The following is a 21,497-nucleotide window of genomic DNA, read 5'->3' on the forward strand; positions in this document are numbered from 1 at the left end:
CATGTGAGTGGGTCAGGTAGCCATCCGCTCCCTCAGGGAGTTGAGTCACCACTTTACGAAAAAAATGGTGACTTGTTCTTTTCCATGAATCTAATCTTTCACAAATGGTGGCCATGTTAGGGCCATCTTCACAACATTACAGGCATAAATGGTCCATTTGCATAAGATTAGATTTACGGAAAAGAACGAGGGGCATTTTTTTTTTTTTTTTGTAAAATGGTGACTCCCTGAGGGAGTGGATGGCACTGAGTACTCGTGGACAGATCCAATAAGTGCTGGGGGCTCACACGGCTTGGCAAATGGGGGTGGCGGCTCAGGAGGCATGGTCCAGAAGGCTGAGCATGGGGGAGTCCATCAGTCTCCACCTGCCCTTTAGTGCTCATGACATCCCTACTTGATTATTTTGGGGTTGCAGTAATTCCCTCCACCCTTCCATTAATTCCTGCTTCAGCTCTTGTTTAACTATGCTAATAGTTTTGCCCTACCTTGTAGGAGGTTTAAAGTTTTCTTATTATTTTATTTCTGTACAGGTTTGGCAGCCATGTTATCAGTTCCATTTTGCTGTGGTTGATTTGTGCGAGATCTTTTACTCCAATTATCTGCTGTCCTTATTTTTCAATTAGTTTTTGTTGTGCATTGCTATCAGATTTGTATTTTTAGAGGGTTTCCAAGCATCTAGGTATGGAACACTCAGATTAGACATCTGCCATTATGTGGTGCACCTTCCCCCACTCCCCTCCTCCCAATTAGAGAGCTTTGGCTATTGGGTGGTATAGAAATGGAATAAATAAAATAAAAATAAATAAATAAAATTAGCCATTAGCAATCTTTTTTCTTGATGCTCAGAAAGTATTTGCTCATTTGGAATGGGGTTTCATATTTGGACTCATGAAAAAATTAAATATAGGACAATATTTTATGAAAGCAATACAGTCAGTGTATCAGAAATCAAAAGGTATGGTTGGAATAAATGGATTTGATTCAAGAAAATTTCTTCTGAATAGAGGAACAAAGCAGGGCTGCCCCCATCACTCCTGCTGTTTGTTCTCTCTCTAGAATCTATGGCAATTGCCATAAGAAATAATAATAAGATTAGAGGCTTAGAAATAAATGGCCAAATACATATGATCAACATATGTTTGCTGATGATGTCACAATACTTACTACAAATCCTAAAGAAGCTTTGTCAGAATTAATGAGAGTGACCAACAAGTGTGGAGCAGTGGCAGAGTTGCGTAAAATTAAAAATTAACTATTAAAAAGCTGGAATATTATATATAAATATTAAACCCAAAGTGCAACATGAATTACAAAGTCATTTAGTCATCCCAACACTTCACAAATCATTTAAATACCTAGGAGTAAACCAAATTTAATAAATGTCAGCAGTTCTAGGAGTAACTATCCCTCCAAATTAGGGATGTACGAAAGTTCTGCCACGGATCTCGGGGAGGCCGAATGCCAGCGCATTCGGCCCCCCAAAATCGGTGGCAGAATGTCCCCCTGCCCCCCCGGGATGGGACTTACCTGGGGCGGATCTTCCTGGCAGTGGTGGCTGCAGTGGCGGCTGCGGCGGCGGTTTGGCAGGGGCGGCGGCCAGTCTTCCGACCGGCTGCCACAGCCGCCATTTCCAAGTTAAAAAAAACACAAAAAACAAAAAAATGTGATAGGCGACGTAAATAGATGCTACGCTATTTGCGTTCCCCTTATTTTCACTGTAGTCTACGTAAATGTTTATGTAGACTAAGACGTGCCAAAATAAGGAACGCAAATGGCGGCACCCATGGGCGCCGCCATTTGCGTACGCGCATTTTGTTTTTGTTTTTAATCAGCTGTGATAGCCTACATAAACATTTATGTAGCCTATCACGGCTGACTGCAGGGACGCAAATGGCAGCGGCTATGGCCGCCACCATTTGCATCCCTGCTAGCCAGTGGCCGGATGTCCGGCCGCTGGCGGAGCCGGCCGGTGGCTCCGTAGAATCCCTGTGGAGCAGAGCCGGCCGGCCAGGATTCGGGGGGGGGGAGGGATGGAGCGCCTCCCCCCCAGCATCAGCATAATCCGCGAACAGGTAAGTGACATTCGTACATCCCTACTCCAAATTTAAATAAATTTCAGGAATTAAATTTACATCCAATGATCGGGCAAATAAAAAAGGATAACAAAAGATGGTCTGAGGTACATTTAACAATTATGGGCAGGATCAGTGCTTTAAAAATAGCAGTACTGCCAAAATTAAATTATTTTGCACATTGGCAAAAAAAGAAGTAAATTTTATTCATCAATGGAAAGGACCAAGACTTGCAAAAACAATCTGAGGCAAAAGAGATTATATCAAGGGGGATGGGGAGAGCCAAGTATCCATAAATATTATGAGGCAAATCAGTTGAGAAGTGTGGTATCACATTTAGAAGGAACATCAGAGAAGCTGTGGGTAGGTATGGAAACAACAGGAAAAAATTCACTATTAATTGAACAAATTTTATTTGGAGGGAAAAATAGAAAAGATTTGAAATGGGTAGACAACCCCGTTTTATACGCTACTTTGCAAATTTGGAAAACATGGAAAAATAAATCTTGGAAATATCCCCAAGGCTTCCATTTTTGTTGCCTCCAAATTTTGCTTACATAGATAGACAAGAGCAATATGCAAAATGGAAACAAAGGGGGTTTTATAGACTGAGAGATTTCTATAAAAACAAACAAAACCCCTCGCAGTGTAGCAAAATTAGAAGAAGAGCTTCAGGGAATATAAATGAATTGGATGCTTCTTCATCAAATACATTACCTTATTACAAATCCTTTAGTAAAACAAAGTGTGACTAGTAAAAATATGACAAAATTTGAAAGTATATTACTGACATATTGTATGGAAAGTATATTGACATATCAACTGGAACTAGCCAAAGTCAGAGTCAAAACATCTGAATTTTATACAATATAGCAGGATTTCGTTTTATATACTAATCAGAGACATACACAGCAGTATTTGTTAAACCTTCCCTTAGCTATGAAAAATAGATTAAATTTAATATTTTATGGTGAAGAATTATACAGAAAACCTCCAAGCAGCCTAACGATTCCACCTATGTCATGGTTTGTAAGGTAAAGGGGAAAATATACATATATGTTAAACATACTACCCTGTCAATAATTAGATTTAAATCCAATGTCTTTTTTTATTATTTAGTTAGTTATTTTTCCTCTGTTGGTTTATTTAATCTTGTTTTGGAAAACTAATAAAATCTTTTTAAAAGAAAGCAATATGTTTAGATGGAGGGGAGAGGAGTGAGGAGATGGCTTCCAGTCTACCTCCATAAAAACGGGTGGTGGTGGAGGGGAGATATGTGATGTTGCAAACACAACCCCCAAGGGCACACAGGCTCTCCCACCCTCGTAGTGTCAGGCTACTTTGTATGGAACATAACGTGAAATAATGTTAAAGAAGGCATGCCCTTGAGCATGTGCAGAGTCCCATCACTGCAGAATCACTACAACCTTCACTGCCAGCAGTGTGCTGTCTAAAATAATACTAATACTAAAAATAAAAATAAAAACTACTGCAGCAGCAATAGTATTATAGAAATATATCAGAACATAAGAAGATCCATGCTGGATCAGACCAAAAATCCAACTAGTCCAGCATTCTGTTCACCCAATAGCCAACCAGCTGGCCTCATTCTTCCCTCCCACAGTTGCCATGCAGCAGTTGCTCGATCACCAACTATTAGTCAATGACTGAGGCCTACTACAGCTACCTCTGAATCCTGGACTGCACAACCAGTGACTTGTGTTGAAAGATCACTCCACACTTGTCGATCATATCCTTTTTGACTCTCTCTACCCCCCCCTCCCAACACACACACCATGTTATTTTATTGCTTAGAGGTATAACTTTAAATTGTTCATTCACTTGAATGTTCCCTTTGCTTCCTTCCACCTTTCAAATGTAAAGGGGCCAAAGACAAATGCCACAGCATGGTCGGTGGCAGGTGTAAGAGTGTCTTATGCAAGCTGTCCCTCAGTGGACTCTCCCAGCAGTGCCATCCTGGTGGGCCCCTCAGACAATCTCACTAGCCAATAGTGAACAGTGGCTGGGGGTACTCACACTTTCTAAAGCAGGGGGGACAGAAATAGCCAATAGTACTGAAAATGGGAGATCTTTCCTGATATGTGAAGCTGTAAGCTTAACAGAGCATAGTCAAGAGATAGCTGATTGAAGAAAGTGACTTTGGTTAAAAAAAAAGAAAAAAAAAAGGTTAGTTTCTGTTGAAGTAAGCACCCCAAGGGAAGAATGGTGAAAATTTAGGCAAGTTCAAGTTGAAATGTTTGCATACCTCTGAATAAATGCTGATCAGGAATCTTCAGGTCAAGTGAATGGAAGACAAGAGTGGCAAAATGTCCTGTGCTGGAATGGCAGGTAACTTGCCAATAAAATTTTGCATCCCTCAAGACCAGAAGAAAAATGTAATGTCTCTCCAAACTCAGTGGACGATCTACAGGAGACCCCACCTCCTCTGATTTGGTCTTTGCTTAATTGCTCTCCAACCATTGTAAGACAAGAATATATTTTTTTCTCCTACTGGCTGTCAAGATAATCATCAATAGACTTAGAAGCATAAAGACTCTGTCTTGGCACTTACAAGAAATGCAGATTTGTAATTGATAAGAAAAAAGGACACCAACTGGTTCCTGAGCTAGCTTATTAGGTGGAAAAATTCTATTTGAGCACTGTAAATGTGACCCAGCACTGATTATTTATTTACTTAAAATCATTTTTAGGTCACCTTTAAGGGCAGTCTTAGTTCTTTCTACCCCCTCTGTAGTGCCCCACGGAACCAAGGTAAGGGGGGTTCCCATACCCCTACTGCGGCCCGGTCCCTAACAGGTCATGGACCGGTACCGATCCGTGGCCTGGGAGTTGGGGACCCCTGCCCTAACCCCACCACATGCATTTTGCTGCATTTTCCCCCTTTTGGTTTGGTAATTTACATCAGTTCTGGATGCTATTTATGAAACTACTTCTCTTACAAAATAAAATTATGAATTTAAAAACAACAAGATGTCCAAATGTCTCCCTAGCTAGTTTTCTGCTTCTGATATATTTAAAAAATCCTTTACATTGGTCTTGATCTTGTTAGTGATATGCTCTTCAAAATCCTTTTTTGCATTTATTATTGTCTGCTTGCACCTCCTTTGTACAAACTCGCTCTCCCTTTTGTTTTCCTCATTTGGGCAAGACTTCCATTTTCTGAAGGAAACCTTCTTTTCTCTGATAGTTGTTTGACCCTGCTCATTAACCATGCTGGTGATCTCTTGAACTTGATGCTACTTTTCTTGACCTGTGGTATACAAAGAGGACAAATTCATGATGGCTATTCAACTATAATGTAATGTTACAATACAGTTTTGATTTGGCTATGACTTGATAGAATTACCTCTCTTTGGAAAATTCAGGAAATTCAGGTGCATGCCAATAGGTATGGCTTGGGAGAACCCCCAGTTTGAAAAAATACAAAAAATCTTCAGGAAAAAAAGAAGCTAAATAGGAGGGGAGTGAACAGCCCAATGATGATTGAGAATTCTCAGTAGCTATGGGCTGTTTGATCATTTGTAAAAGAAAACAAGGAAGGTGGAATGGAAATTGCTGGCTGGGTACAAGCATCTGTGAAAAGGACAGCATGGCTAAGGCAGGCCAGAGGCTTCAAAGCACCACTGATCAGCCAGTAGATGAAGAGGAGAGGCCAACTGAGAGTGAAGGCAACAAGTGTAGAGGGCATAAGGAGGAGAGTGGAAGGTGGGCAGTTTGCGGCCCTCGTCCTTTGACCTTTGTTCCATTTCTTCCATTTTTACTCTGCCAAGAGAAATGAGCAAAGGATGATAAATGATGAGATACATGGATACAGTCTAGAGAGAACCATCTTGTTTTCTGGATAGGTAGTTTCCTGGTACACACTGAGAAGATTGTCTGAGTGTCCCCAGAGATGGAAATACGAGCTGGCCATAGGAATACATGAGGGAATCTAAGTTTTTAATATAGCTGGGATTGAGCACCAGTTTGTCCAGCACAGCCCCAAACTCCAGAAGAGTGAAGCACATCAAAAAGTACTACTCCGCCACTGAGTGTGACAAAGTTTATAGACAGCTCTGATTGTGCAAATTCCAAGCAAATATAGTTGATTGTCTCCATGTTGCTGGATGAAAGGTGCAAGGGCTGGGAGAGAGCAGCTTATGACAGCCCTGCAGCGTAGTCAACTCTGTATGCCGCAGGTCTGCCTCTGAGTGGTTGCAAAAATCCCACAGACACGGAAGCCCAGAGGTATTAGACCCATGTTGCAAGTTGGGGATGTTTCTCTGGGTTTGAAGTTCCACCCCAATAGGTAAAAGTGAACCAGTGTGAAGGACCAGAGATTCAAGGTTGTAACTGGATCAAATTAAGTGGTTTATTGATGGAGAATGCTCAGTGTAGGAACAATAAAGGGGAAAAAAAGTGTTGGTCTACAATGCAGAAACGGTAAGGAAGACTATGCAAAGACTACAAGGAAACAAAAGAAACAGTTAAGAAATGAGGATATAATATGATAACAATGACACTGATGAAGCAATTAATGAAAAGTATTTCAATAAGGATAACCCTGCATCTCCGTACTAAAATTTAGGGGTGTACGAAACCCCGCTTACTCAGCTCTGCTGGGCTTCGCAGGTGGGGGGAGGTGCTCCGTCCCTCCCCCTGGAATCCTCACCAGGGGGGAGGCGCTCCATGACTCCCCCCGGAATCCTGCCCGGCTGGCTCCGCTCTGCGGCCAAGCTGCGGAGCTGCTGGCCGGCTCTGGCCGCCCACAGCTGTACATCCAGCCACTGGGCAGCCCTGCAGGGACACAAATGACGGCTGTCGTAGCTGCCTCCATTTGCGTCCCTGTAATGAGCCGTGATAGGCTATGTAAATATTTACATAGCCTATCACGGCTGGGGGAAAACCCCAGTGTATGCAAATGGCGGTAGCCGCCGTCATTTGCGTACACTGGGTTTTGTTCCCCCCTTCCTGTGATAGGCTACGTAAGTATTTACATAGCCTATCACGATAAGGGGGAAAAAAACCCAGCATACGCAAATGGCGGTAGCCGCTGCCATTTGTGTACACTGGGGTTCCCCCCCCCCCACTGTGATAGGCTACGTAAATACTTACATAGCCTATCACGGCCTCCACAGGGACACAAATGGCATCCCTGTGTTAGCCATGATAGGCTATGTAAGTATTTACGTAGCCTATCATGGCTGAAGAGGAAGAAGCGAATGGCGGCTTCAGGACAGCCGCCATTCACAAAGCAGTGCGGACGGGAGCAGGCAAGTGCTCCGTTTCGTGCACCTTTCGTGGGGTGGGGGCGGTGGGGACTTCATCCCGTGTGCCTTTCGTGGGGTGGGGGTAGGGATGTACGAAAGTCACTTACCTTTCCACGGATTATGTTGATGGTGGGGGGAGGCGCTCTGTTCCTCCCCCCTGGAATCCTCTAACGGCCGGCTGTGCTCCGCAGCAGCTCTGCGGAGCAGCCAGCCAGGCCCAGCCAGGCCAGAGCCATCCGCAGCCAGATTTCCGGCTGTGGAGGGCTCTGGGAAAACAACAACAACAACCACATACGCAAATGGCGGTGGCTACAGCCGCCGCCATTTGTGTTCCTTATTTTTGGCCGTCTTAATGTACGTAAATATTTACGTAGACTATGATGGCGAAAATAAAGGGGAATGCAAATAGTATAGCGGGCGCTATTTGCGTCCCTTTTTGATTCATCGTTTTAGCCTACATAAATCTTTACGTAGGCTAAAATGGCGAATCAAAAAGGGACGCAAATAGTGCCCGCTATGCTATTTGCGTTCCCCTTTATTTTCGCTGTCATAGTCTATGTAAATATTTATGTAGACTAAGATGGCCAAAAATAAGGAGCGCAAATGGCAGCCAGAGCCGCCACCATTTGCGTACGCGGTTTTTTTTTTAAAACCTAATCCAGCCATGATAGGCTAAGTAAATCTTTATGTAGTCTATCATGTCTTTTTTTTTTTTAACCCAGCCATGATAGGCTATGTAAATCTTTATGTAGCCTATGACGTCGTTTTTTTTTTTTTTTTTAACAAGACTGCAAATGGCAGTGGCGGCAGCCGGTCGGAAGACAGAGCTGGAATAACAGAAAGAAAGAAAGAAAGAAAGAAAGAAAGAAAGAAAGAAAGGGAAAAGCAAACAATAGTATGGGAAAGAGAAGTGAAATTACCCTCCGGCCATCTCTTGAGCAAACCTTCTACTGTTTGCATCATTTTAGAACAGAGTCCATAGGTGGGGATTTCCACCCCAACATCTTTCTAGGGGAAAGTGTCACCATTGCCACTGAAGTTATCGTTCTATTCCTCTCTCAGCATATGTCATATCAGTATCTTTTTCTAGACCGCTGTTATCTTCTTCTCCGAAGGTACTGCAGACACACCATCCACTGTGCTGCGGCTGTTCTACAGCTTATCAAAGTGCTCTTGTTATCGGCGGGGACCACGGTTGCATGCTGTCAGTCATATTAGCTTCAGCAAAAGAAGCCACTTTGACTCACAGGTAGTTTTCCTGGCTCTCAGAGGTTGCCCGGGGTTCCGTTGTTCTTCATGGTTGTCCTCCGTCTCATTTCATTATTCCTAATCTAGGACTTTCAGAATCCAGTGCTGCAACAACCCTGCATGGTTGACTATAGTTTTTGTCCCCACATTGCAGGTTGGGCAGAGTTAGAAGGATACAAGAACCCTGCAGTGCAGTTTAGTTATAGCCCTGTTGCAGGTTGGGGGTTGTGCTGATACAGAGTAGCTTCTGGCAGCCCCTGCAATCTGCATTTTGGAATGAAGATTAAAATGTTGATTATTCTGATTGGTTAAATATATGAGAGATACACACACACACACATATATATATATATATAGAGAGAGAGAGAGAGGGAGGGAGAGAGAGAGTTATGTGTTGGAAGTTACCCATCAGATATTGTCAAGTTACTACTGTGTGCCAATTAAATGAGAAAAAAGAATTATGATTGAATTGCAGTTGTTCCTTTAGGCTAAGTGATGAGGCTGAGTAAAAATGGATTTGATTAAAAAAGGAGGAAAGGAGGATTTCCCTAAGTATTGTTATATGAAAACATGGGATAACTAAGAACCACAGCCATTAGCTGTAGTTTATCACTTTTGAACTGGGTAATATTTTTGAAATAATAACAAGAAATACAGGATTTGTGTGAGAACTGAAGTATGATCACATGTTTTGAATGGAATTCTGACCTGAAATAAATCTTTCTGTGTTTTTTCCCCCAGTAGCTGCAATGAAGAATGATCTTTTAGGAACTTGTAAGAATTTACGTTTATGCAAAGGAAACAAAACATTTCATCCACTGTCAAGGTTCCATTTATGACCTGGACCCCCTAAGCTTCCCCTAAACTTTCCCTTCCCAGTAACGTGGGGTTTTAGGCTGTAGACATGGGTGATAGACACTTTAGATGAAGGGTTTAGCCACAACAGTTTACTGGTAAATTTAAAGCTAGCAAATCACAACTAAAGGTATTTACACAATAGAGCTGAGTGATACAAAGGGAATTAAAGAAAATAAAATTTGTGAAATGCAAGTTCCTTTACCCTAGCTAGCCTTAGACTTTTCTAGGCTGCTTCTTCCTGCTCACTCTTTCGTCTTTGCTCTCCAGGCTTTGCATGTCTCTCTGACTTGTTCTTGGTCATGCTCTGGGTGCAGCCTGGTCTTTCTGACTCTTACTGGCTCTCTTGCTCTCTTTATATATCCTCCTCCCTCAGAACCAAAGTACTGCTTCAAACCTGAAGAAATGAAACTTAAGTGGAGAAATGAAACTACTCCTCTCAGAGTTATCCCGTCCCAACAGAAAGCTCCAGGCCTCTAAGCCTGACCATTTTTCCCTTGCCTCTGTAGGACTCAAACCTTCACATAATTCAAACTACACAATTAAGAACAACAATTCATACATGTGGTGATAGTAGACACCAGTAAAACTGAAGAAGATATATGGTTTTGCCAAGTCATGTTACCGGCATTGCATTATCCAAAAAGTGGGTTTTAATTAAATAGGGATGTACAAAAGTGACTTATCTTTCATGGATTATGTTGATGGTGTGTGGGGGGAGCCGTTCCGTCCCTCCCCCTGGAATCCTGGCCGGGGGGGAGGCACTCCGTTCCTCCACCCGGAATCCTCGAACGGCCGGCTGTGCTCCGCAGCAGCTCCGCGGAGCAGCCGGCCAGGCCCGCCCTGGCCAGGCCAGAGCTGCCCGCAGCCGGATTTCCAGCCACGGAGGGCTCTGGGTATGGTATTTGCGTTCCCCTTGATTTTCACCGTCATAGTCTACGTAAATATTTACGTAGATTAAGACGGTAAAAAGAAGGAACGCAAATGGCGGCAGCCGTATCCGCCGCCATTTGTGTACACTTTTTATTTTAAACCCGCTCCCAACCATGATAGGCTATGTAAAGATTTACGTAGCCTTTCACTTTTTTTCTTTTTTTTTTTAAACCTAGCCATGATAGGCTACGTAAATCTTTACATAGCCTATCACGTCTTTTTTTTCCCCCCCACAAGCCTGGAAATGGTGGCGGTGGCAGCCGGTCGGAAGACCGCCCGCTGCTGCCACCGCCGGCGAAGCTGCCGCCAGAGCTGCCGCCGCTGCCGAGAAGATCCGCCCCAGGTAAGTCTCATCCTGGGGGGGATCCGCGGGGTGGCGGGGGGGTGGCAGGCCGTTTCGCCACAGATTTTGGGGGGCCAAATGCACTGGCATTCAGCCTCACTGAGATCCATGGTGGAATTCTCTGACATCCCTAGTAGCCGCCACCATTTGTGTACGTGTTTTTTTTCTTTAAACCCACCCCCAACCATGATAGGCTACGTAAAGATTTATGTAGCCTATCACATCTTTTTTTCTTTTTTTTAAAACCTAGCCATGATAGGCTATGTAAATGGTGGCGGCGGCAGCCAGTTGGAAGACCGCCTGCCGCCACTGCCGAAGCCGCCACCAGAGCTGCTGCCGGAGCCGCCGCAGCCCGGAAGATCCGCCCCAGGTAAGTCTCATCCCGGGGGGGATCCACGGGGGGGGGGCAGGGGGGTGGCAGGCCATTCCACCACAGATTTCGGGGGGCCAAATGCACTGGCATTCGGTCTCACCAAGATCCGTGGTGGAATTCTCTGACATCCCTAGTAGCTGCCGCCATTTGCGTACGCGTTTCTTTTTAAACCCACCCCCAACCATGATAGGCTATGTAAATCTTTATGTAGCCTATCATGTCTTCCCCCCCCCCACAAGCCTGGAAATGGCGGCGGCGGCAGCCGGTTGGAAGACCGGCCGCCGCCGAAGCTGCCGCTGGAGCCGCCACCACCCGGAAGATCCGCCCCAGGTAAGCCTCGTCCCGGCGGGATCTGCGGGGGCCCGGGGGGGTGGCAGGCCGTTCCACCACAGATTTTGGGGGGCCGAATGCACTGGCATTCGGCCTCACCAAGACCCGTGGCGAAATTCTCTGACATCCCTAGTTTTAAACATATTTAAAATATTTGGGTATTTGAAGTACATCACTGCATCTTGTAAATCTATGGTAAAAATAATGAAAGAAATTGTACAGGCAGGTTTCCCACTGAAACCACAGCCCATAATATTAAGATAATGTGAGCAATTGGAAAGAAGAGATCAACAGTGCCTTGGCAATAATCTGTTAAATTCAGAATGCATTTTTGTTGCAAAGTATTAGAAAAAGCAAGAGTGGGAAACCGGTTAAGAATTTCATGGCAAATGGTAATAGTGATAATGCTTACACATCTCAAAAGTATATCAGAAGAAACAATCTTTAGTATTGGACATTTGAAAGCTTTTTTGATATATTGGAATACAAAAACTTATGAAATGGTATGCAAAGTTCATCATTTTTATTTAATGTGTTATTTTTTTAAAGAATTTCATAAGTAATTTCATAAGCACCCCAAACTGATGTAAATTAGGAAAGGGGAAATATTGTGAATATGGAGAAATTTTAAATACTGTATAACAATATCTTTTCACAAACTGCATTTTTTTTCCTTTTGTAATTTACATCAGTTTTGGATGTTGCTCATGAAATTATTATTATTATTATTTTACAAAATCAAATTATGATTTATCATTTAACTAAAGTATAATATTGGAGTTGGTGTGGCATATCCACTCTTTCTCCTCTTGTGATTATTACCTCCACAGGTTCAGGTACAAATTCTCACTCTAAAATTCTTAATACATTTATATTCCCTCAACCTTTTCCTTTAGGGAAAACCACAGAGCAAGTGTGTGAAAAAGGGATACAACCATAATAACCTCAAAATCTTCCACAGAGGATTTTCTCAGTTTTTCTCCTACTGCTGAGAAAACCTATTTTATTTTACAAATCTTTAAAACTGTCGTTGCCACCACTCTCCTCTTTGCTAGGAGAGAAGCTTCAGTTTCTCTCTCTCTCTCTCTCTCTCTCTGTGGATATTGTGACTCTAGGTTTTTACATTTTTATTATCATCAAACTTTTTCCCTGTTAATAACAAGACCGAGAATAATGTTGTCTGTATTAAAAAAATAAAATAAAAAAGCTTTATTTACAAAGGATAAGATGTTTCAAGCTAGTGTAACATGTGGTAAGGAATTGTTGTTTCATATTTTTATTAAATCCTTGCCTACTCTACCCAATGTAATAATAGTCTTTAAAATAATAATTAAACCTCCCTCCACCTCCCGGGGAAGATATTCACCCCCATGCTAGAGCCCAGAGTCCTTCCAAACCTTCAAGCCACCAAACCCTATCTATCCACTCAAGACAAACCCAGCTCCAATTATTCTCCCTAGGGATGGCAGAGAATTCTGCCATGGATCTCTGTGAGGCTGAATGCCAGTGCATTCGGCCCCCAAAAATCTGTGGCGGAACGGCCTGCCACCCCCCCCGCGGATCCCCCCTGGGACAAGACTTACCTGGGGCGGATCTTCCGGGCGGCGGCAGCTGCGGCGGCTGGTCTTCCGACTGGCTGCCGCCGCCGCCATTTGCAGTCTTGTGGGTTTTTTTTTTTTACAAGACGTGGTAGGCTACGTAAAGATTTACGTAGCCTATCATGGCTGGGGGGGAAACAAACAACAACTGCATACGCAAATGGCGGCGGCTACGGCCGCCACCATTTGCGTTCCTTATTTTTGGCCGTCTTAATCTACGTAAATATTTACGTAGACTATGATGGTGAAAATAAAGGGGAATGCAAATAGTGTAGTGGGTGCTATTTGCCTCTGTTTTTGATTCGCCATTTTAGCCTACGTAAATATTTAAATATTCTATGTAAATATTCACCTTAAATGGTGAATCAAAAAGGGATGCAAATAGCGCCCGCCACGCTATTTGCATTCCCCTTTATTTTCGCCATCATAGTCTACATAAATATTTACGTAGATTAAGACAGCCAAAAATAAGGAACGCAAATGGCGGCGGCTGTAGCCGTCGCCATTTGCGTGTACGGTTCCCCCCCCCCCCACAGCCCTCCGCGGCCGGAAATCTGGCTGCGGATGGCTCTGGCCTGGGCTGGGCCTGGCTGGCTGGCTGCTCCATGGAGCTGCCGCGGAGCACAGCTGGCCATGGAGGATTCCGGGGGGGAGGAATGGATCGCCTCCCCCCCGTCGAGGATTCCGGGTGGAGGGATGGAACGCCTCGCCCCACCATCAACATAATCCACGGAAAGGTAAGTGACTTTCATACATCCCTAATTCTCCCTCTCTCCCCAAAGTAAAACCCCACAGCTAGTCAGGAGACAGTATCTAAATTCTGAGCGTTCCAATTCCCCCTTTCCACCTACTTACCAAAACCTTAAAGAGACAAGAGATGTTATAACACATCAACCATGCAAACAGACATTATAATAGACAATTAAACCATAGAACAATATACCGTTTCATCACAGTTGGCTATTACTGTCTTAGGCGCATAAAGGGCCTTCATAATAATGTTTCAGTTCTGGCCTCCTGCTCTTCCACACAGTCTTGGTCATCCTTGAAAACCCTCTGGAGTGCAGCCTTGAGGGACACCCTGGCCTGACCCTTCCTCTGTCTCCTCTCAACTAAGAAATAAATTAGTGGGTTGATGCTACTGATCAGAGAGGCACAGGCAAAACCAGTTACAATTAGACTGTGATGGGGAGCATAACAAGAGTGAATTACATAGAAAGCATTCACTGGAAAAGCAAAAAGGAGGAAGAAGAGGAGTGCAAGAAAGATGGCTGTGACAAGCTTTCCCTGCTGGCGTTGATTTGGTTTACAGCAGACATGGGTGAATAAGGTCAGAGTGGAGGCGACCATGACTGGAGTGCAAAGCAGAGCATTCTCAATAAGCTGAAGTAATAGGAGGGCATTTCCTCTCAGTCATTTCAAGAGTGAAATGAATTCCAGAGAGCGGGAAGGAGAGGATCCATATCAGAGCACACACAATAGCGGATAAATGTGGCATCGATGCCACAGTGGGAAGTGGACAGCCACACACCTGGCAATGCTGATGGCGGACAGGAGAATTGAGCAGTAGAATATGTGAAGAAAAATCGTTCAAAAAATAATAAAAAGAATAGGGAGAGAACATAACTTCTCTTATACACACTTATTACAATCACAAATATAGCAGTAGTAATGAGAGAGATGAGGACACCAGAATCAGCTATGGAGAGGCTCAGGATATAGGTGGTGATAGGATTCCTCTTAATGCAGAAGCCAAGAAGCCAAATGACACTTCCATTTCCCACAAGCCCCAAAAGGCAGATAATGATAGTGAAGCTGTTGATAATATTTTGTGATAATTTATCAAATGGTAGCCCATTTGTGATTTTAATTGGATGTCCAATTCCAGAACTCCCATTTATTTTTGGACAAACAGTCTGTTTCTTGAGAGATACACACGCCTGTTACGGGAAATAAATCAAGGGGAAACAGTTCCTATTACGAAGCCAGATAATTTTTTTTTTTTTGGAAGCATACACAGCGCGCACAGACGCACAATTTGCACGGATTTTGAAGGGAACAGGCTGATATAAGAGAGAGGGGGTGAGTATTAATTTTCAGCTCTGCTTTGAGGCAGCAAGTCTCAAAGCTGAAAAGCTTTGCATGTTTTTCAAAACACTTTTTCATTGGCTTCACTTCGCTTAGTACACTTTTACACATCATATTCAAAACAAACACATGCAGTCAATTACAAATTGAACAGATGTAATCGACAACTGTTTAGTGGGTGACACAGTCAGGTCTCAAGCGACACAGTCAGGTCTCAAGCATCACAGTCAGGCTCAATATTTTGTCGCTTCCCCTAAGCCTCGAAGTTCAAATAGGCTGGTCTCCAGTTGATGCCTCAGGACATGCATTAAAAAACAAAACAAAATACCTCTCTAATTTCCACTACCATCTTGATCAGCACTATAAATGCAAGTTGTTATCTGGTTAAGTGTGTAACGAGTTAACTTAAATCCATCCACTACGGGTACTACTCCCGCAGTGCAAAGCAGGAGATGGCTGTCTTCTTCCAGAATTTTATGAAATTCTTGGATATCTTGCCTATTCCTCTAATAAAATTGCTTAATAATACAATGTACTTTCCAAATGCCTACCACATCATTGTTTTGAATATCAAACATTGTTGTGATATCTCAACAAAACTGCAACCCAAAGACAAGGAAATTATTTCGTTAAATATCACTTAGCAGTCAAGATGCTGACTTTTCTTTTTTACAGTCTTCTAACATGGAGATGATAGGGTTAACTTATGCCCACCCACTACAGTTACGACTCCTGCCATGCCAAGCAGAAGGTGGGTGTGTTTTTCAGAGTATTGGATAGCTGGCTTATACCTCCCCAAAGAATTATTTAATAGCATAATGAACTTACCAAATGTTTGCCACACCACTGACAAGAGGGGGGATGGGATCCCCAAACTGGAGGCATTGATTTTCATAAGAGACTTCTTTGTGAAGATATCTAAACAAAATTGAACCAAAAGACAGGGAAATTATTTCAGCCAATATCGCTAAGCAGCTAAGAAGTTGACTTTTTTTCCTTTTTTTTACGATCTTTTAATTTGAAATGAAAGGGTTTTACCACTATATATCTAAACAGAGGTCAGTATGGAACTAATCCAAGTTCTCTATTGCTGGAATTTGTTCACTGAATGTAGTTCATCAGTGCGCATGTCCTAGATGCCATCAAATAAATAAATAAATAAATAAATTGTACTTAAGGCCTGCACAGTTTTCCAGAGTGTTAAAGTCCCTTCATTTGCATATTTCCACCCCTCTATGTTACCAAAGCACATCTGCACATAGCTAAAAACCTGAGAAACTAAAACAAAGTGTGTGAGAGAGACACATTCAAGAAGATTCAGGAGGAACAGGTGCGTTGAACCAGCCTTCTTAAAGATATGTCAGTGAGTGCCAAAAAGCACTCTTGATGTGGTCTCACTTCTATTTTATGTTACCCATCAAGAAATCTCAATTTGCATTTTTTTTTAAAAAAAAAAACAGAGATAATTGGAACAATCTCTTTTGTTAAGGTCTGTTACAAAGCTTGAAAGTCTTGAATATCATCAGTAATGCAGAAGTAATTTAGATATGCCATGCACTCTCCATGTTGTTCATAGGAAGGAATGATTCTCTTCAGCCATTCTGTGTTTTGATCTAAGTCGTTGAAAGGTTGAATTCTGTTTAGAGACTATTCTGGAGAGCAGGTTCACAGTGTTAGCTCAGGAATTTGAAACTTAAGAGTGGGATAAAAAAATCTAGTATTTATAAGGAGCAGAACTTAATAGAATAGAAATAGAACTCTACTTTCCTTCTTATTGGCCATTAGGTTGGGAGGGGGAGTTAAAACAGTGTATTCTTCAAGCTGGCAAGGAGGGAAAATATTGTTGTTGGTGAAGCCAAGAAGGTTGCTTGAGAGATCAGAAGAAGCCAGGACACAGAGTACTGAAGGAGACTAAGGGCACAATCCTAGGCATGTTTAGATGGACAAAAAGTCCTATAATTCCCAGCATTCCCCAGCCAGCCTTGTAGGAGTTTTTTTTCCCCATCTAAGCATGCCTGGGATTGCACTTTAAGTCTCTTTAAGACGCTCAGCTGAAAGCAAAAAGCCTGGAAGCTACACATCCAAAGGCCTAGGATATGATGAAATTCTTTCATTGCTGGGTCTTGGCTTAAGTAGGGGAAAAGCGTAGACTAGTCTCAAGTTTCTTCTCTCCTAAATAGGAATAACTTGGCAAAGTTTTGTAAAATGTGATATAACATGAACTGAAAAAAAGAATCTAATGTATTTGCTTCAGCCATATTCAGTAGGCACAGCTCCTCCCAGCATGGAGAGGGCTATGGTGTTCTTGCCCACCATGTGACTGTTCTACATGAGGAGTCTGTCAGGAAAAAATAATTTGGTGGCATGCTTACTTCAGCACCATAAAAATTTTGATTGATTGACTGATTTTATTCATACCTCGCCTTTTCTGACAAAAAATGATATTCAGGGCATTTACAAAATCCATTCAAATTGATTAAAACAATAAAACCATACATTAAAATACAAACAAACAAACCCATAACAATTAAGGGGGTAGGGGGAATTAAAAACAGCACCCGACCCAACCTACCCAGTTATATGCGAAAGACCTTTTTAAATAAAGTGCCTATTGTCTGCTGGTGGAAGGGCAGCAGAGAGGGAGCAAGCCTAGCCTCCCTTGGGAGGGAGATCCACAGCCTGGAAGCAGCCATGAAAAAGGCCCTATCATGGGTCACTACCACACGCACCTCTGAAGATGGTGGTCTCAAAAGAAGGGCCTCTCAAAAAAGATGTTAAGAACTGGGCATGCTTGTATGGGAGAAGGTAGTCTGGTCCCAACCCATATAGGACTTTATGGGTCATAACCAGCAGGGTTGAATACACAAAGATTCAAATCCAGACCTTTAAGGGCTAAGTACTCAACGGTGAAAAGAAAGTCCGATGCTGTAAAGAACAATATTGTTTAGGAACCTAGAATGTAAGATCAATGAATCAAGGTAAGCTGGAGGTGATCAAACATGAGATGGCAAGATTGAACATCGACATCTTGGGAATCAGCAAACTAAAATGGGTTTGGCAAGGGCCTGCCAGTTCGGTTAGTGACCCCCTAGCTTCCCTACCTCCTTCCCTGCTAGCCCCACAGTTGTCCTCAATTGACCCATGCGCCAACCTGAGTCGTGGATCTATGCCCACTGGTGCTACGTCCTCCCCTATTGGTTTTCACTTAACCATTGCCACTAGAGAAAAGATATTGCAGGGTGAATTTATCGATGTCTTTGCCCTGCTCTTTCATGAGCCCAAACCCAGCAACAAAGATCCCGTGACCAGGATCCTGAGCGGAGCAGAACTCGCAAAGTGCCTCGCACCTGGGCGAACTGGTTGCCAGGCTTTTTAATTTACACTGGCATCCTCCAACAGAGGTTCCCTGAGAGGGCTTGGGTTCTCACCAAGTACCTCAACATATTCAGGGCTTACTCCGAATATGAGGGGAGCGCATGGCTGGCTTACGATGAGGCGTTCCGAAGGAGGGCCACCATCGATCCCTCCATGCACTGGGATCTGAAGGACCTAGGGGTGTCAGAGAATTTCTCGCCGAAACTTCGGGGGGCCAAGTGCCAACATATTCGGCCCCCCGAAGTAGTTTCGGGGAGAAATTCTCCACACCCCCCCGCCCCCTGCACCCCCCCCGGGATGGGACTTACCTTTCCCGAATGTCGCTCCTGGTGGCGGGTCGCAGCGGCGGTTCGGCAGGGCTTCGACAGGGGCTGCCGCCGCCGCCATTCCAAGAAAAGTAAAAAAAACACACACGCTATTTTCATTGCCCTTATTTTCACCGTAGTCTACGTAAAGATTTACATAGACTACAGCGACCAAATAAGGAACGCGAATGGCGGCTCCCTATGGGGGCTGCCATTTGCGTACGTGCTTTTTTTTTTTTAAGTCACCCGTGATGGGCTATGTGACGATTAACGTAGCCTGTCATGGCTGACTTTGCAGATCTAGCCGTGATATGCTACGTTAATCGTCACGTAGCCTATCACGGGAGCGTTTTTTTTTTAACTTTTTATTTCACAGCCGGGCGAGGCGAGGCGCCTCCTCCCCAGCCTGAATTTTGGCTGGGCGAGGCGAGGCGCCCCCCCCGGCCTGAATTTTGGGGGGAGAAGAGAAGCGCCTCCCCCCCACTGCGAAGCAAGCTGTGAGACGAGGTAAGTGACTTTCGAGCACTCCTAGAAGGACCAGGACCTTTGGCTCCAATTCATGACCCCTTCTAGGCCAGGCTTCGGCGACAGGTCCGACAGCGGCCACATCCTGGCCAAGCTGTCGCCCGCAATAGCCACCAAGACTATTGCGGGTCCAGGGGTTCAACACCGCTGGCTGTGCTGGGAGTTCAACTCCAAAGGTTCCTGCTCCCATAACCCATGCTGCTTCCGGCATGAGTGTTCCCTTTGTGGTGGTCAAGACTCCTGCTCCTCTTCCCCGAGAGCCAGAGGTTGGAGAGGTCCCCCAAAGGATGGCCGGGGTGGCAGAAAACAGGGCGTTGGGCATCCTCCCCCTCCTAAAGGGCCCCAGCCCAATTAAGATTGTTCCACTCCTTCAACTTCTAGGTCGTTGCCCAAATCGGCGGGCAGCGATATACTTGGAACGGGGCTTTACATTGGGTTTCAGGATCCCCTTTACGGGCCTGTGCAGGCCGTATTTGACCAGTAACCATCGGTCTGTTCTTAGCATGCGGCGCTTGGTGCAAGATAAGATTAACAAAGAAGTTCAGTCAGGTCGGGTCATCGGCCCCTTTTCCTCATCCCTGCTACCCAACCTGAGGATTTCCCCTTTGGGAATTATACCCAAGAAATTGCCCAGTGAATTCAGGTTAATTCATGACCTCTCTTTCCCCAAGGGCCAGTCGGTTAATGATGAAATTCCAGATTACCTATGTTCCGTGCGTTATACATCCTTTGACACTGCAGTAGCCATGATAAGAGCTCTGGGCCGCAGGGCATTGATGGGCAAGTGTGATATTAAATCCGCTTTTCGCATTTTGCCTATCAATCCTCTGGATTTTGATTTGCTGGGATTTTCCTTCCAGAACAAAGTTTACATCGACCGCGCCCTCCCTATGGGATGCTCCATCTCTTGCTCCATGTTTGAAACATTTAGTACCTTTCTGGAATGGGCCATATGGGACAAGACGGGTTGCGGCGATGTGGTCCATTATTTGGATGACTTCGTGTTTGCTGGACCCGGGGACAGCAGTCAATGCTCTGACCTGATTAGGGCATTCATATCCCTTTCCTCAGACTTGGGTGTCCCTTTGGCACACGAGAAGACAGAGGGCCCAGCTGTTACTTTGACGTTCTTGGGGATCGAGCTCGATACCCACGCACAGTGTTCTCGTCTCCCTCATGATAAATTGCTGGTACTTAAAAATAAGCTCCAGTCCATCTTGCACCTTCGTAAAGTCTCCCTTAGAGCACTACAGGAAGTCGTTGGCCATCTGAACTTCGCTTGTAGGGTGGTTGCCCCCGGCCGCGCATTCCTGCGATGGCTCTGCTGGGCAATGCGGGGTCTTCAACTCCCGCATCATCACACCAGAGTCACCTCTGCTATGCGAATGGACCTGCGGGTATGGCTTAAATTCCTGAGGGACTTTAATGGCATCTCCTTTTGGAGACGCGAATTACTTCTACGAGCCGACATGCAGATCCATTTGGACGCGGCTGGCACCTTTGGTTTTGGGCTAATTTGGTGAGACTGGTGATGCCTGGGCCAGTGGCCGGAGACCTGGGCTGCCGGCGGTATCTGTCGGGACCTCACCTTTCTGGAATTCTTCCCCATTTATGTGGCTGTACATATTTGGGCAGACTTGATGGCCAACTCTGTCGCCCTTTTTTGGTGCAACAACTTGGCTGTAGTGCATGTCATTAATACATTATCCTCTAGAAACCAAAGGGTCATGGAGTTAGTTACCCTCCAATGCCTACGCCACAACATATGGTTCCGTGCCCGCCATGTGCCGGGTCTGGGGAACCCTGTAGCCGATGCTTTGTCATGAAACCAGATCGACAGGTTCCGTGCGTTGGCTCCGTGGGCCCGTCCACTGCCAGACCCCATACCAGACGAACTGTGGGAGATTGGCGCTCTCAAGTCGAACACGCTATCCTGAATTCTATAGCTCCCAGCACTAGAGCTGCCTACGAGAGAGCAGGTAGGTAGTTTGGCGCCTTCAGGTGCGGGCTTCAGTTGCAGGATGTGTGGCCCTTACCTGTGGACCACTTGTTACAATTTTGCGTACATCTGCATAACAAGGGACTATCTGCTAGGACCATTTCGGGGAAGCTCTCCTCTTTGGCCTTCTGGGCCAAAGTGCGAGGGGTAGAGGACTCCACCTCAGATTTCTGAATTAGAAGG

General features: G+C 44.4%; 1 pseudogene; it reads right to left on the minus strand.

Annotated features, from left to right (window-relative positions):
* Positions 1-14,012: 14,012 nt before the first annotated feature.
* On the minus strand, positions 14,013-15,459 carry LOC146346550 (mas-related G-protein coupled receptor member H-like; annotated as a pseudogene).
* Between the last annotated feature and the right edge of the window lie 6,038 nt (positions 15,460-21,497).

The sequence above is a fragment of the Heloderma suspectum genome, chromosome 4 (genome assembly GCF_057233095.1).
Source record: "Heloderma suspectum isolate Gila_16-S chromosome 4, 16-S_ref, whole genome shotgun sequence".
NCBI classification, from domain to species: Eukaryota; Metazoa; Chordata; class Lepidosauria; order Squamata; family Helodermatidae; genus Heloderma; species Heloderma suspectum.